General features: G+C 46.3%; 1 protein-coding gene across 6 annotated transcripts in view; it reads left to right on the top strand.

Moving 5' to 3' along the window:
• Positions 1-16,267, top strand: part of TPD52L1 (TPD52 like 1) — a 1,079,922-nt gene that overhangs the window by 546,068 nt on the left and 517,587 nt on the right. The gene's annotated exons all lie outside the window — the stretch shown is intronic.

Below are 16,267 nucleotides of genomic sequence, written 5' to 3'. Positions count from 1 at the left end.
CAAGGACTATTCCTGATATTGAAGCCACAATAGGTGGGATCCCCTGGTACCATCTTACCAGTTACTTACCAGTTACTCATACGTTGACACATCAGATTGGTGAAACAGTGAGGAATTGTATAGGGAACATATGCAAAGCCACAAACCCACATCCACATTTTCATTTTTGCTGAAATCTGGGGAAAGGGGTGGGGTGTCCAGATGTCATGTAGCCAGTAATGTCTGGAGGGTCCTAATAGGTTACTGTGCAAGCTTTGGTGCAGATTGGTGAAACAGTGTGGAATTGTACAGGGAACATACGCAAAGCCACAAACCCACAAAACCACACCCACATTTTCACTTTTGCTGAAATCCAGGGTAAGCGGTGGGGTGTCCAAATGTCATGTAGTGAGTAATGTCTGGAGAGTCCTAACCAGTGACTGTACAAACATTGGTGCAGGTTAGTGATACAGTGTGGAATTGTATAGGGAACATACGTAATCCCACAAACCCGAACACAAATTTGCTTTTTTGCTGAAATCTGAGGAAAAGGGTTGGGTTTCCAGATGCCATGTAGTAATGTCTGTTGGGTCCTAACAAAAGAATGTACATAATTTGGTGCTGATTGGTGAAACGGTGTGGAATTATATAGGGAACATATGTGAAGCCACAAACACATACCCACATTTACACTTTTGCTGAGATCTGGGGAAAGGGGTGGGGATTCCAGATGTCATGTAGCCAGGAATGTCTGGATGATCCTAACAGGTGACTGCAAAATTTGTTGCAGATTGGTGAAACGCTGTGGAATTGCATAGGGAACATGCGCGAAGTCACAAACCCAAAAGTGTTCACTTTTATATATAGAGATTTATTTTGTATTTTATTTATTTATTTACTTACAGGAGGAACAATGATCTTTTGATCACAAAAGAAAGTACAACAGAGAAGAAATCAGATTTGACAGGAAGCAGTGAGCTTCTTACAATGGGGGGAGTCTGAGGGGTGTTCTGACCACTTTGTGGAGGGGAATAAATGGAAGAGTCATCGTGGACAATACATAAGTAGACATACATAGATTAAGGACAATGAACATTGGAAATGTTTAAGTGCAGGGAGGCAGTACGGCCAGCTGTGCTCGGGATCTGACCATGATGGATGAAGTTCTAGAGTGGAGGACGAGGAGGTGAGGGACAGAGGCAGGTTAGAGGTGTGGAAAAATGTTAGCTAGCAGACATATGAGAGGTGTGTTAAGAGGGTAACCTCATAGGTGAGGAGGTAGGCCTTTAGTTTGGTTTTGAACAAATCTGTGTGGACTGTTTCTTGGATATCTGGGGGAAGAGAATCCAAAGCAATTGGACCAAGAAGAGAGAAAGCACAGAGAGGATCAGCATCTAGGGAACAAGAGTATTAAGGACCGAATGTAGCTTTAAAAAGAATGTTTACAGGTATGTGAGCACTCAAATCCAGAAGAAGGCTTCAGGCAACTGCATCTAAGCCAGATGTGAAGGCAATTGATAAAGGTAAACACAAGGAAGGCAAGGGCAGAGGCTCCCACCCTCCTGCTAAGAAAGGACCTCAAAAGCACAAAGGAAAATCCCTGACACATGGTTCATCAGCACCTAAGGGAGGAGTGATTGAGGGCACCCCTAGCACTGGGGCTCCCGCCTCTACAGGCCCAGGAGGCTGCTTTCTATGTGATGACATGAAACATAAGCGAGGAGATCCAGCTTGCAAGAGCAGACTCAAGCAGGCCTTAGTTAGCGCTAGCCTCGTGGAGGGAGAGGCAATCATCAGTGTGGGCATCATAGATGATGATTCCCACCAGGCATGGGGATGGCCGAAGACACCCTAATATCGCAATGTGCGGTGTTGGGTCTCCCACTGAGGCCCCAGTTCCCACCAACACAGCAATACTTTGGGACTATGTATTCAAAAACAGGAGCAACACCCCAGCACTTTGTGATACTACTGCGAGTATCAGTGCTGTCCCTTGACAGTAGGTGCTTGAGGACCAGATCCTTCTTCGTTTCCCATAGTTAGTCAGGGTATTTTATGACCTCATAAAATGCCAACAGGCTATCATAGAGTTTAGCTGAAGGGGTGAAACCTCTCAGCTCCACGCCACTGTCAAGTAAATAACTCTAGTGGACTGTCTGTTGGGGAATGACAAGCCTGTTGCCGATCTAGGTCTAGGGGCAAAAAAGCAGCACGGTTAGCCAACCTTGAGGCCACGGGCCCAAGAGTGCTACCAGCTGAAGATGGTGAAAAACTGGCACAACTGGTGCAGCCCAGTCGAGATCATGAGTCCACACAGGGGCTCCGGGTTTGCCTACAAGTGTAAAACTACAACCTTTGTGGGGACACTGTAGTGTCAGACCTGAAGGTCCTGCCAGAGCTAGGTGACTTGTCCTTAGGTGGAGGCCCCAGCCAGGCTGACTTTTGCTGGGGGCAGCGTGACGGTCCAACTATGGCAGATCAGCTTGTGCAGGCAGAGAAGCAGGCTCCTGGGGAAGCACCTGTGGTGTTCAAGGTTTACTGGGAGAATGTGTCCTGTACTCTGAGCTCATGATGGCAGGGGCCAACCAAAGGTTGGTAATGTCCCAATGTCACAGGAGATTCCTACTGGTCTTGGCTCACTTAGAACTGGCTGAGACAGCTGACAGGCTGTCTGCCCATTTTTTACTGTCCCCAGATGTTTCTAAAAATAAAGGAGTTTGAAAGGTCCTGCCAGACTTGCCAAGCATCCTGTATGACTGGTGGGGCAGCAAACACCCCCTTAATTCCATGGTCAGGCAGCTATTCAAGAGAATTGGCATGAACACTGTGGGTCCTCTGGCTCCTCAGACCTCTTCAGGGAACCAGTGCATCTTAGTTGGGGTAGACCATACTCTTGTGGAGCATCATAGCCCCAGTGGTGGCAAAGGCTTTGATAGGGATATTCTCTCAATTAGGATTCCCCAAAGAAGTCCATTTCTAACAGGGGCTCAACTTCCTATCCACATATATGAAGACTATATGGCATGAGTATGGCATTGCTTATAGGTTCTCCACAGCCTTTCACCCACAGACCAATGAGCTTGTGGAGTGGTTTAACAAGAACCTGAAAGTCTGATAGGTGTCTTGGAAGAGCACGTGAGGAGAACATTGCATAGTCTCTTGCCATGCCTCCTGTTTTCCTCCTGGAGGGTGCAGAGTTCAGTCCTTTTGAGCTTCTGTTTGGTCATCCTGTTAGGGGTCCACTTCGATTGGTGCCCAAAGGATAGCATGGTAGTCCCACACTCCTTCCCATGGCATAGTGAACTATGTGTTTGCCCTCAGACCCAAGAACAGAGCACAGACAATCCAAAGGCCAGCTAGGAGCTCATTAAGCACTGGCATGATGAGAAGGCCACAATGGCAGAGTACACTCTGGGGCAGATGGGCTGGATTATGAGGCCTGTCAAGCACAGTACCCTTCTTGATAATTGGACTGGGCCCTATGTGGTGCTTGAAAAGATCCGTGAGGTTAACTACTTCATTAATGCAAAGGCCTCAAAGCAGGCACACAGGGTCTTTCATGTCAACCAGCTGAAGATTTTTTTTGCATCTGGGATGACTTGGTGATGGCTCTCGTGACTGACAATGAGACTCAGGAGGAGATAGGTTATTTACCCATTGGCTATCCTACAGTGACCTGGTCTATAGCAGAATGAAGGTTAACTTTGATGTATCCCTCATTAGTTGTTGTAGATAGCGGGAGGTGTAGAGCCTGTTTTTGTTGTTATTGCGCAATCCTTCATGAATGACTAGTTTGCTAACAGTTGTTTTTATTTATCCAGTCTGTGAATGAGTGTCATGCGCCGCTTTCTCACCTGGCGTCTTTGGCCCCGCTGCCGCTTACGGACTTCCTGATTTCCGTCACGCTGACGCTACGTTCACTAAGCGGTCTAGTCTTTCTCCGCTAGGATGACCGTAGCGTTATTTAACCACTCCTCTCCCTGGGTCCAGCGCGTTGCAACCTTCCACGGTCAGCTGCTTTTCCTCGCGGCCGCGGTCTTGCTACACGCTGTTTTCCTCTTGCTCCTCGAGCCTTTCCTCTTTGACCTCTCTTTCTCTTCCCGGTCCTTCTCAGGTCCCCGCCTTCTGTTCTCTCCCTCCTTCCTACTTTCCCTCCTTTGTGCCCTGCTTTCTGCCTTTGGTTTTGTTTACTTTCGCTTACGGTGTTTGCTGGAGTGTACATATCCTGCTGGGTCCTGTTGCTGCCTTCTCCCATTGTTCATCTGCTTACACGCCCAGCTACCATCAGGATACCTGCCGGTTCCAGGGGTTTTTTGCCTATTCTGGCTTTTTTCCCCCTTTTTTGTCCCTCCCGGGAGTGGGACACGGTCAGGGCGCATTTACACGCTCTCACTGTGGCTTCCTCTTGTGGGAGACACGCTCAGCCTCGAAAAAAAGAAAAGGACTACACGGCACATCGAGCGCTCAGCCCAGTTGAGGAGGATTTCGACTCCACAGGTGAGGAGGTTGAAGAGATAAAAAAGGGTACTACAACTGTATTAGAAGTTGGTGCTGACAGTTTGCAACGCCACAAACAACAACCATGGCAACTCCTGAGCAAGTGCAGGAACTAATTGCTGCAGTACAAAGCCTCTCTCTGCAAATGCAAAATATAAAAACCAAAAACAACCTGCTAAAACAAATGGTAGCAGTGAGGGAGCCCCCCAACACAGACCTGCCTCCTATGCCTTTGTCTTCGGGGAAGTCTGATGGTTCCCCCAAGACTCTAAAGGAATTTCTTGACGCTTGCAAGGTGTATTTTTCCTTCAGAACCCGCACCTACCCCTCTGATCATGCCACGGTTGGATTCCTGGTGTCTAATATGACAGGGAACGCTCTTGCTTGAGCCACCCCTCTAGTCACCGGAAATGACCCTGTCCTACAGAATTTCGATGCCTTTATCGATTTTGTCAAACAAACCTTTGAAAGACCCGAAATCTCAATGGCAGCTGGTGAAGACTTGATGGACATTCGTCAAGGACAAGTTGATGTGCTGTCTTATATCTCCTCCTTTAAGAGATTGGCCATGGAGACGGGTTGGTCTGAGCAGTCCCAATTTATTCTGTTCCGCAGAGGTCTTAGGGAAGAATTAAAAGATGAAATGGCTCATTTTCCTCGGCCTACTTCCCTGCAGGATCTGATGACGGCCGCCCTTCAGATGGAGTTCAGGATGCAAGAAAGACGCCAAGAAAGAAGAAAGACGCGTACCTCCTTTTCAAGGACCTCCTCACCACCTTCAACAGCGCTCAAACCTCACGATGAGCCCATGCAAATCGGCACTACTCGCCGTTCTCTAACGCCTGAAGAAAGAAGGAGGAGAAGGGAACAGGGCCTATGTGCCTATTGTGCCTCTGATCGCCACACGGTGCATAACTGTACTGAACTAACCAAGAAACCGGCGGAAAACGCAAACCCTCGAACCTAGTTGGGACGGGTTATCGAGGGCAGTCTTCCAGTCCCTACGTTACTATGTCTATTGATTCCTCGAACCCTTCAGAAGATTCCCGCCTGATGGTTATAACGGTTAAGGTTACTATCAATGGCAGCCCGGTAGAGACGCTGGCTCTCTTGGATTGCGGTGCCGCAGGGAACTTCGCTGACACCCTTTGGGTTGACAAAGTAGGTGCTTCACGGATAGATCGCGGACACGGCCAGAAAGTAGAAGGAGTAGACGGCACACCTTTGAGCTCAGGACTCATTGTTCAGACTACCGAACCCCTTCCTCTAACTATATTTCAGCATTCAGAAGTCATTACTTTTGACATCATTCGAGCAGCCCATTTTCCCCTAATCTTGGGGATTACCTGGCTGCGACAACATAATCCCCATGTCGACTGGAAGTCTAATAGTTTGCATTTTAATTCCAGTTATTGCCAGACACACTGCTTTCAAGAAGCACATTACCAGGAGGTAAAAATATCTCCCACTGTTCTCCCCACGAGTATAGGGGTGCATTCCATTGACAAGATATTGGAAGAATACCCTATGGTGTTTGCTGAATCCGCCCCCATGGCATTACCACCTCACAGACCGGAGGACTGCTCCATTGAGCTGATACCCAATGCCCTGGTACCATTTGGCCGTATGTTTGCCTTATCCAAGACTGAAAAGGACGCTTTACGAAAGTATTTGGATGACAACTTGTGCAACGGTCTCATCAGACCCTCTAAATCCCCGGCGGGTGCTCCCTTGTTTTTTATTCCAAAGAGGGATTCCAAGGACCTCAGGCCATGCATCGATTACAGGGGACTCAATAAGGTAACTTGCAAGGACAGATATCCCATGCCCCTCATTCCTGACATTTTGGAATCAGTACAGGAAGCGACAGTTTTCTCCAAATTGGATCTGCGCAATGCATATCACTTACTCAGAGTAAGTCCAGGAGATGAATGGAAGACGGCCTTCAGGACACCATTTGGTCTGTACGAATACTACGTTACGCCCTTCGGACTGGTCAATGCTCCAGCAATTTTTCAAAGGTTCATAGACCGAATATTCTCAGATTTAGTGTTTATTTCAGTGGTAGTTTACCTTGACGACATACTTGTTTTTTCACAGTCTATGTCGGAGCATCTACTGCATCTCACAGAGGTCCTGGAGCGCCTTAAGAAACATCATTTATTGGCCAAACGTGAAAAATGTGTATTTGGGGCATCTTCGGTCCCTTACTTGGGGTTTATCCTCTCACCACAAGGAGTACAAATGGATCAAAAGAAGGTCGAGGCTATTCTCCATTGGCAGGCTCCTTCCTCAGTCAAAGAGGTTCAGAGATTCCTGGGCCTGGCTAATTTTTATAGGCGTTTTGTGCCAGGTTTTTCCAACACTGTTCTACCAATTACCAACTTGTTGAAGAAGACATCTGTGCCTTTCATCTGGAGCCCTCAGGCTGAAGAGAGCTTTCAACTCTTGAAGAAGAGCTTCTGCAGCGCTCCCATCCTATGCCAGCCGGATCAAAACAAACCTTTTATCGTTGAGACAGATGCCTCTGCCGCAGCTATAGGAGCTGTTCTACTACAAGAGCATGACAACGCGGAACACCCAATAGCATATCTGTCTAAGACTCTCACTACTAGTCAACGGAATTATTCCGTAATTGAACGTGACCTTCTGGCCATGAAAAGAGCCTGTGAAGTTTGGAGACACCTCCTACAGGGGTGCAGCCACCCTTTTGTAATCCGGACCGACCATAAGAATTTACAAGTTCTACAGTCAATGGAGTGCATCAATTCCAGACAAGCCCGATGGGCGCATTTTTTCTCACAATATGACTTTACCATCACTTATATTCCTGGAAGCCAAAATACTTTGGCAGATGCCCTGTCCAGGAAGTCTTTCTCCTCCCAGGTTACCCCATCCTGCCCGGAGAAGTTGTTTCCCAGGAACCGCATTGTTGCCACTATCTCCTCCTTGTTTCAACGGATAAAAGAAGCCGTCTCCTTACATCCAGAACCCCGCGGCATGATTCAAAAGGATGGTTTGTTCCTGAAGAATCAGAGGATCTGGGTACCATCTAAACCTCTTCAGAAAGACATATTGTCCTGGTGCCATGATCATAAGACGGCAGGCCATAGGGGACAGGCGAGTACCTTGGACTTGATCAGTAGAGCCTTTTACTGGCCAAGTTTGTCTGGAGATGTCAAGCGTTACGTCAGGTCCTGCAGAGTCTGCTGTAAAAACAACACAAAAAAACCCATAGGTTTGCTGCAGCAAGATTCCATCCCGGAGCGTCCGTGGAGTCATGTATCTACTGATTTCATTGTGGACTTACCTTTGTCTCAAGGATGTTCATGCATAATGGTGTCCATCGACTCCCTCACCAAGATGGCTCATTTCTCTCCACTCCCTGGTATACCAACTGCCGATGGTATGGCATTGGTTTTCATTAAAGATGTGTTTCGACTCCATGGTCTCCCAGACAAGATAGTAGCAGACCGAGGGAGCCAATACGTCTCCAAATTCTGGAAGTCCTTATGTGCCGCTCTTAATATTCACCGCGCATTGTCATCAGGATATCATCCCCACACCAATGGGCAGACAGAGCGGTTAAACGCTACCTTGGAACAATATTTGCGCAGCTACACCAATCTGGAACAAGACAACTGGGTGGATATGCTGCCGACGGCGGAGTTCGCATATAATAATGCCAGTCATTCCGCAAGCAAGATGTCTCCCTTCTATTGCTCATATGGATTTCATCCCCGAGCCATCATTCCCCATTTTTCCTGCAAACCTGCACTTCCGGCGGTAGAGGAGGTACTAATCCGTATAAGGGACATCCAAGACAAAGCTAAGTTGAACCTCAGAGATAGCCTCCAGGCATACAAGAGGCAAGCCGACCGGCACCGGCAGGTAGTACCTGATTGGGAGGTTGGCTCCAAGGTGTGGTTATCCACCAAATACCTTCCTAGATGGTCTTGCCCGTCTAAGCTGTCCCCCAGGTTTATTGGTCCCTATCCCATTACTGCCAAGATCAATCCAGTGGCCTTCCGCCTAAAGCTGCCACATTCTCTTAGGCGAATTCACCCAGTGTTTCACGCATCTCTTTTGAAGAGTGCCGAACAGTCACTAAGGGCTCGCCCTTTCCCCATTCTCTCTCACTCACCTGATACACCTGAGTATGAAGTATCCAGGTTACTGGACTCCAGGTACCGCAAAGGGCGCCTGGAATACCTGGTGCATTGGAAGGGTTTTTCCCATGCTGAGGACTCTTGGGAACCAAATGCACAAATCCACGCTCCTGTCCTTCTCCGGAAGTTTCACCGTTTACATCCCGGGAAACCGGGTGGCCTGGGCCTTGGCGGGGGGCATGCTGTCATGCGCCGCTTTCTCACCTGGCATCTTTGGCCCCGCTGCCGCTTACGGACTTCCTGATTTCCGTCACGCTGACGCTACGTTCACTAAGCGGTCTAGTCTTTCTCCGCTAGGATGACCGTAGCGTTATTTAACCACTCCTCTCCCTGGGTCCAGCGCGTTGCAACCTTCCACGGTCAGCTGCTTTTCCTCGCGGCCGCGGTCTTGCTACACGCTGTTTTCCTCTTGCTCCTCGAGCCTTTCCTCTTTCACCTCTCTTTCTCTTCCCGGTCCTTCTCAGGTCCCCGCCTTCTGTTCTCTCCCTCCTTCCTACTTTCCCTCCTTTGTGCCCGGCTTTCTGCCTTTGGTTTTGTTTACTTTCGCTTCCGGTGTTTGCTGGAGTGTACATATCCTGCTGGGTCCTGTTGCTGCCTTCTCCCATTGTTCATCTGCTTACACGCCCAGCTACCATCAGGATACCTGCCGGTTCCAGGGGTTTTTTGCCTATTCTGGATTTTTTCCCCCTTTTTTGTCCCTCCCGGGTGTGGGACATGGTCAGGGCGCATTTACACGCTCTCACTGTGGCTTCCTCTTGTGGGAGACACGCTCAGCCTCGAAAAAAAGAAAAGGACTACACGGCACATCGAGCGCTCAGCCCAGTTGAGGAGGATTTCGACTCCACAGGTGAGGAGGTTGAAGAGATAAAAAAGGGTACTACAACTGTATTAGAAGTTGGTGCTGACAATGAGATACACCATTGATTGCTTTAAGAGTGGAAGCCCAGAATAGTTTCAATCAACTTTGCATATAACTGTGTAGACAACAGGATTCTTGAGCTGGTCAGGCTTCATGGCCTCCTAGTTGCACGTAGAGGTCAATCAGTTTTGGCAAAAGGGGTAACCCCTGTGTGATTCTCATAATGAATGTTTGAGGTGATACAAAGGTTTATCCATATAGACATACATCATTATGTCCACTGATATAAATGATCTCAATGATTCTTGCTATAATAGCACCATGAGCTGCTGCAGTAGAAGGAAACACTAGCATCAGAAAGGGCCAATGTTCCCACCTCTCCCATGCCAAGTGAAAAACGGAGGGTAATCAGTCACAATGAGGAAGGTCTTTCAGTGCTGAGACCTTTATATACATCTAAGCTAACCATATCCGGGCTGGGAGGATAGCTTAGGGGCAACACGTTTGTCTTGGAAGATAGACAACGCAAAGCAACATAGGTTTGAATACCGGTCCGGCGCTTAAAGACTGGTCTCCGGTGTTAACGCGTAATACAATATTAATTAATTAATATCTAGGTGCTTCTAATGTTTCACTTGGCTATTTGACTCAATGAACACCACCTTCTCCCGAATTGTTTTACAAAGAGTACTAAATTAAAGTCCGGGTCGAATTGCTTCAAATCTTCAGGTTTTCGGTAGGATTTTTTTTCAGATGTGGGACTTAACCTTCTTTAAGCTCTGTTGGTGTCAACCCTTGCATTTGTGATGCAACTAATTATTATTGACCTCCCTGCCTCTTTTCAAACTCAGGCATATTTATTACAATTCTACATTTTAGGATGCACACAAAAAAACTCTATGGTTGTCAATGATTCTCCATTTTTCATTTTGTCATCCTGTAAAGAATATGCAAATTCGTGATGAAAGGAGAAGTTGTAAGGTAGGTAGTAAGATATTTAGGGCAATATAAGATGTGTGACGACTTCCAGTTGTTTTCAGGCACAACAGTTTCACAGCGCGGTGAGCAACATTGAATTGTAACGATGTAATGTGAACTCCGAAATAAATAAACAAACAAATGAATAAAGCTGCTCAGTAATTGTGTCCATAGAGTGAATTGTATTAGATCTGTCTGCTGCATTTGATACTGTGGACAACTTCATTCTCCCTGAGTGCTGGCAGTTTAACTCCCAATAACAGAAGCAGCATTAAAGAGGCAGAACTCTTTCTTAGAGGACACAGGTCATGTGACCAGGTTAATGGCAGCATCAGAACACCTTTTTTTTTTTATTATGTGCTTAATACCTGATGTAGGTTTATATGCACGGATCTGAGATTTGAACTTTTGTTGCTCTGTGTGGTCTGGCTTCAAAGACCAGCACGTTGCCCCTGTGCTATCCTCCGTTCACTGTTTCACCTTTTAATAATATTCGTTTGAATCTTTTCATAATGTACTCCTGCATACTATATGTAAACGTCTGTTCAGGCTCTCATTATGTGTTTTGCATCTGTTAACCCAGTGGGGATTTCATAATCATGCAATGTTTTCACAATACTGCAATACTTAACTGATGCATAATTTTATTTGGAATGCTGCCTGTTTTTTTCTGTTACTGCCAGGCACATGGTGAGGGCCATATTTATGTTATGTTATCTGAACTTGTAGAACGCACGGTCGCCCAGGGGCATCATGGCGCTGAAGAGAAAGACTGCTCAGGTAGAAGAGGAAGCCATAAGGGGGAGAGCTAAAAGAGAACGGTCTTAAGTGTTCTTCTAAAACCAAGGTGGTTGGGGATTTTCCTCAGTCCTGCAGGAAGGCTGTTCCAGAGTTACGGAAAAAGCCCTACCACCAACCCTCACACTATTGAATCTCGGAACGGCAAGAAGATTCACGGTGGAGATCGTGTGCGTGGAGAAAGACAGAGTTACATGCATACGTTGAATGTGTGTTCGTGGACAAGCCTTCCTTGTCAGTTCTGCTTCTTGAACACATCCTACCTTTTTCAAAGTAGTGTTAAGCCGTGCACTCTGAGGCGTGCTTGGATGGTAATGTCCTCCTAGCCAGATGCTAGGTCGGCCCGGAAGAAGTAAGGGCCTCAGCGAGGGCTTAGAGCCGTTATTGCCCAAGCCCGCCCTGGAATGCTAATAGCACCCAGCTCCTTGCACCAGGAGTTAAAAGTGTTCTTTTTTTATTTTGATAATGTAATGCTCCTTTTGATGAATGGGCACACACTGTTCAGCACACATTTATCAAAGGGGACATCAGGCCATTTAGAGATGGCTGAAATGGTTAAGCATGGGTTCGCGGAGAGACAGAGGCCAGGTCATCAGGAAGTGAAAAGAAAAGAGAAAGGGCTCAGAGGGATGGGCATGGTGACGGGGGGAGGGTGGGTGGATACAGTACTCACAAGCATGGTACCTGGAAGCACTGATTGACTGGCACCTCTACACCAGGTGATAATTATATTTCTTTGAGTTCTCTAGGTATAGCTGTGTGCACTGCTGACCTCTGCAGTTGCATTTTCCTCCGTCTCCTGTGAGGAACCTGAGTGCATCCTCACTTCTTTTCCCCAGATATCCTCCTTCCAGGTGTCCAGGGAAGGGCTGTCACTACCGGATCCTGATCCACGTGGTGGATATGGGAGGGAGGACTACTTGGAGGGGGGTGACCTGGTAGAGGAACCCGAGGGTTAGATATGGTATATCCCAATTCCCTTTTCAAAATGAACCTTCTGTCCCAACAGCCCTTGTAGGATACTGTCAGCCTTTTCCCTTTTCTCCCCTACAAAATGTCCCCCAGAAATACCATGTTTTCACTGGGACAAAAGAGATTAACTAGGAGGACACCTCCTCCTTTGGGTGAGATAAATATATATCAGCCTCATATTCTCAATACAGACATGTGTTCGCTTAATCTTGTTAATGCAGACAAATATCAGCCAAAGACCAAAATGAGGAGGAAATGACACACAATTATGAACACTTCCTTTAATGTAAACTTCCCCAAAAACCACTCTGGTACTGAGACGAGGAAGAGGGCTATGGAAGACTGCAGATGGAACAGCTAGGTAGGTCCCTTTAACTATGGTCAGGCACTTGGACTAAATTACATTCACCTGCGGTCACTTAGCAGGCCCAATGGGTATAAGAGGGTGGGCTGTGCACAAGAAGTAGAGAGAAACAGCAGGCTGGAGATTGGAGCCGGCTGGTGCGGGAGAGAGGCGGACCTGAGAGACAAGAGTGGGAGACACAGGTGCTGGAAGCTGTGTCGAGCAGAGGCAAGGGATGCCAGGGCCTGGCCCTGTCCAGAGAACGTCTGGAGGGCCTACCCACCCTCTGTGTCGGGTTCAAGCAGCAGAAGCTGTGTGGCGTCAAAGCACTACGGTCGCTGTGAACTCCCAGGAGAGAGAGTGGTGCTGTCTCCGACCTCCGCGAGAGACAGTGGAAGCTGAATGCTAACTGAGGAAAGGAATTAAGCCAACAGGAGCTGCTGCATGAAGCAAGTGAGTGTAAACAGGAAACACTCATACTTGGGCGCTCTGGGAACATGAAGAAAGCATTTCTTGAATATTGAACAAACTGGAAATTGTCATCAGCACTTTTGAATGTTGAAACAAGTGCCTTTAAATCTTGAATGAACTGAAAATAGTTTCAATGCTGAACAGATGAATTTTGAATGCCGAACGAACTGAAAGACGTTACAATCAAGTTATGAACTGTTCTGAATGTAATGAAGCATTTCTGAATGCCGCACAAAGCCAAAGCAAGTCATGTGCATGTTTGAATTGAATGAATTGGTTGAAATACACGTGTTTTAAAAACCCAATGGAATCCAAAGAAGAGTGAATGAAAGCATGGTGGTACAAGTGGCAAATACCAGAGAATGAATTAGTTGAAATACAAGTGTTTGAAAAGTCAATGGAATCCCAAGAAGGGTGAATGAAAGCAAGGTGGTAGAATTGGTAAATACTGCAAAGTGAATTAGTTGAAATACAAGTGATGGCAAAGCCAATAGAATCCCAAGAATGGTATGAGAGGAGAAATAGGTAATGACACAAGTAAAGTGTTCCAGGAATTGCAGGTTAAGAGGAAACCCAAATTGGCAAGAGCCAGAAGAGTGCAGAAAGTGTAACAAACTGAATGATGGCCAATCTAGCCACAGTGTTGGAAAAGTATAATCCTGATAAAAGGAGCAATCTACCCTGTCAAGGGAAAGCAGTGGACATGTTTTGATGAAAAGCAGATGAGAAAGGTTATCAGTTGTGTGACCTGTAATGAGTGGACCATGTGGCCCGACAACTGCAACTCGACTAAGAGGCCTTTGTGGAAAAAAGCAACGAAAGTCACTATAAGGAAGCTTGTGTTTTGCCACAGTTTCTCAAGTGATTTTGAAGTCAAGAGACAGAACTGTTTTTGTGAACCAGTGAAAGGTACTGACTTTAAGAGAGTTGGGAAGTATCCCAAGGAACTGTGTTGTTTTTGAAGAGCTGGATGATTTGAACTCTTGGGCAGTGGTCGAAGTGTACGAAAAGAAGTAGTGTAAATATGCTCCCTACTGGCCTGCAACGCTCCCCACAGACACCATCGGCGCGCCCCCTCCCATGCACAATAAAACCCCCAAAACACATGTGCCTGCCCTTTAAAGAAACATCCTATGCAGTGCACTGAAAGTGCAAGTTTCAACTTCTTCCTAGACTTTTATTTTAAAACGAAACCGTTTTGGAACGGTTTCTTTTTAAAATAAAAGTATAGGAACGATAAAACTTAATCAAAAGAAGTAGAGGAGCACCGCTTCCGCCCACTTTTCGGCCACTGTTCTTGGGGAAGAGAACACCATACTTGGTGAACTATGTTGAACTTGGGGAAGGGGAAGCTGATTACAAGTCAAGAGCTGGTAGAAGCTCAGAACTTTGTTTTGAACACTTTTTTATTTTGATGTTGACATCCTTACACATTTTATGTTAGGGCAAGTGTAGGTTTTGCACACAGACTGATTTCTGATTTGGATGTCCTGATGCAGACTATCCGTGGTTTTTTTTAGGGAGGGAAATCCCACCTTAGCATAGGGAAATGTAGGCTTAACTCCATCCTGACATTTAAGTTAATAAAATGTTGTAAATTGAAACTTAAACCTGTTCTCTGTGTCTGACTCATGTTACCTTCACACTGCCTATTCACACATGTATTCATTGGAGTCAGAGCAGGTTCAAACTGAGACATATTACATGCATGCTGGATGGCATGTATTTGGTTGGGCAAAATTCTCTTTTTTTCCTACTGTTTCAGATGCACTAGTCAAGGCAAGACTGCTACTGAGTGGTTTGGAAATACTCAATGGTTATCAGAAGGAGTGTATATTAGGTGTTTGCTAACTAATAGAGTAGAGAATGTATTCTAAAATCTGAGGGAGTAGAGAAGAAGAGTGTGGTCAAAGGATGTTGATTGATTGTGCCACTTGCTAATTAAAAGAATGTAGTAGCCATTTTACATTATGGCTTGACCTGGGCAAATTAATTTGCGCAAACTCTGAACCACTCATTACCTGCAGATTTGGTCTAACTGAATGTTCACAAATTTCTTTCAGGGTCGAGGTGTGCTGGATCCAGTAGGTTTGGCCTTTCAGGTGTTATAAGGCTTTCTTGGATGCAGTTTATGTGCAGTCTTTTAGGCAACATGTTGATGGCGGCTTCACTGGTGTTCGTAGATTGAGAAAACTTCTCATTAGAGTTATCCTATAGCAATTGATGGAAAACTAGAAAAGTGCAATAGGATTTGGTTGAGGGAGGCACATACAATTAAAATAGGATAGATGGACTACTTTCTGAAAATCCCAAGGAACGTTGCATCAGGCAGGAGATTGCTACTCCGTGGCTGTAAGTAACTGTGCCATCTTGTTTTGTTTACTAGGAGACAATTCTGAGTTGGGTGGGGGCAGGAGATTACACTTAATAGCTGATATTGCATGTGCAGTTCACATTCCATCATTGCATAACTGCGATGGACGAGAGAATGGCAGTTACCACCTTGTATGAAATACACACAGGAGACATGTTTTCAGTGACAACTAGGGAGGAGAAAATCCCAGGGTTGGTTGGAGGCAGGAGATTTCCGTTCAGTGCCTATAACTAAGTGTGCCATCTTTTTTGTGACAACTCTGGAGGGGGAGAATAGTGGCGAGGATAAAATGCCACCATCGTTTTGAGGCAGTATATTGCATGCAGAGGCTGTAACTGAGTGTGTAACACACAAGCCATGTTTTTGTGATCACTACCGAGGAGAGAATCCTGGTCACCAGATTGCCTAGCATACACACTTGGCTCTTGTTGTCAGTGTCAGGGAAGCATCAATGACGCAGAGTTGTTTGGAGGCAGGTGATCACCATTTAGTGGCTGTAACGGAGTGACCCATCCTTTTGTGAGCCATGGGCAGAGAGAATACCAGTCCGGCGAAAAGAAGAGTTGGTTGGAGGCGGGAGAGTTTATTTAGTAGCTCTATAGAATGGTTGAAACTACCTGCCATGTGTTTGTGGCCGCTACAGAAATGGCAATCCCAGTGACCAACTTGCACAGTGTGCATAACCGTTTGTTGCCAGTGGCTACTAGGGAGGAGCACATCCTACAGCTGGTTAGAAGCAGGACATTACTCTCTAGGGGCTGTAACTAAGTGCACTATCGTTTTGTGATTACTATGACAAAGGAGAAAATAAGAGTTGGCCGGAAGCA

The sequence above is a fragment of the Ambystoma mexicanum genome, chromosome 4q, assembly GCF_040938575.1.
Source record: "Ambystoma mexicanum isolate Mex_15411 chromosome 4q, UKY_AmexF1_1, whole genome shotgun sequence".
NCBI classification, from domain to species: domain Eukaryota; kingdom Metazoa; phylum Chordata; class Amphibia; order Caudata; family Ambystomatidae; genus Ambystoma; species Ambystoma mexicanum.
This window is presented reverse-complemented; position numbering and strand designations above follow the sequence as displayed.